Source organism: Mastomys coucha, unplaced genomic scaffold (genome assembly GCF_008632895.1).
Source record: "Mastomys coucha isolate ucsf_1 unplaced genomic scaffold, UCSF_Mcou_1 pScaffold7, whole genome shotgun sequence".
NCBI lineage: Eukaryota > Metazoa > Chordata > Mammalia > Rodentia > Muridae > Mastomys > Mastomys coucha.
This window is the reverse complement of record NW_022196913.1, coordinates 51,888,263-51,889,782: the sequence shown is the minus strand read 5'-3', so window position 1 is coordinate 51,889,782 and position 1,520 is coordinate 51,888,263. Positions and strand designations below refer to the sequence as shown.

Genomic DNA, 1,520 nt, shown 5'->3' with positions numbered 1-1,520 from the left:
TCCTTCCTAATAAGGATGGAGCCTGACTTCCCTGTACCACAGTTGCAGGAGCTACTGTGTGCTTACTCAACTTCACCAGACAGACCATAGCTTTTCAGAACCAGCAGACACTGGCTAGCGGTCAACTTGGAACTGATGGGTGGAGCCTAGCCCTTAGGACTCCCTTCCAATTGACCCACTGTGAAGCCAGGACAGGTCTTGGCTGCAACTTTAAACTTGTCTGCACTCTTGTTCTTGACTGCACATTTTAAATGTCTTCAGCTCTTTTTCCACTGTAGACCTGGGGAGAGTAGTAATACCGACGTCATCGACTGAATGCCATCCTGCTGTGACATTTTCTCTGCCTGACACATTAATCCATTACTCTTAAATTCAGTTTCATTCAAGTTCTCAAGACACAGGCAGAATGAGGTCATCCTTTTTGCCAGAATATAACCTGACTGGCTTCACGTAGCTCCTGGTAGGAATCTCCGTTTCCCTTAGAAACCTCACAACCCAGGCCTCAGCAGTCCTCGCTTCTCTGGGCTTTCTGCTTTCCCATCAGAATGGTCCATTAGGCTCTGCGTTCAGCATGTGACAGTTTGTCTAGCCCAAAGTCTTTGACAGTCCTCCTGCAACCAGTTCTAAATGCCTGTAAGATGCACGGTAAAGTTTATCATGGTGACTGTCACACTTCTCAGTACCGATGGTCTGTTAGTTATGTGTCTTGGGGCTGTAACAAAACACCTATGAAGGCAACTTAAGGAAAACAAACTTTATTTTGGTTCGCAGTCTAAGGTACAATCTGCCAGAGCAGGGAAGTTATGGGCACAGCAGCCAGAGGCATCTGGTTCCATTGTACCCACAGCTGAGAAACAGACAGCAATGAAGTCTAGTGCTCCACCCACTTTCTTGATTATATTGAGTCCCAGACCCCAGCCCACAGATGCTGCTGCCCACAGTTGAGTCTTGCCACCTCAATCAACCTCATCTACATACTTCATAGGCATGCCCATAGGCTAACTTAATCTAGGTAATATTCCACAGGCATGGGGTTCGCCTTCTAAGTGATTCTGGAAGATAATATCAACAGTCACACATAGGAAGCAGCTGAGCTATTAATTAAACGAGCCCCAGCATGGTGGCACATACCTGTATTTCCAGAGCTTGGGAGGTAGAAGCTGGGGGATTTCAAGTTCAAGGCAAGTCTGCCATATACAGTGACACCCTGTCTTAAAACAGACCGATATGCTAATGGCATGTGCTATAAATATTAACTTGGTTCCTGCAGCAAAAGTTAAGTAGCACCCTCCAGCACTTCTTGGGTCTTAATACCATCTCCCTTCTATAATGGAACACTTACCTTGAGTAGACTTCCCCAGTCACTGTCAAGCTACAATAGTTCTCACCAAACAGTGGGACCCTACTGCATTCAGACCCTCTAAAACCTTCATGATCTCCAATTACAAAGATGTCTATTTTGGCTAGCTCTTTCTACCAAAATAGAGTAGGATACCTTGTTTTTTCTTTTCTTTTCTTTT

General features: G+C 45.3%; 1 long non-coding RNA gene across 1 annotated transcript in view; it reads right to left on the bottom strand.

Moving 5' to 3' along the window:
* Nucleotides 1–275: 275 nt before the first annotated feature.
* LOC116082692 overlaps nt 276–1,520 on the bottom strand; it is a 6,332-nt gene continuing 5,087 nt past the window's right edge. The window contains exon 3 of the long non-coding RNA XR_004115391.1: nt 276–631. This is a non-coding gene — a long non-coding RNA (uncharacterized LOC116082692). The remainder of the gene's footprint in view (nt 632–1,520) is intronic.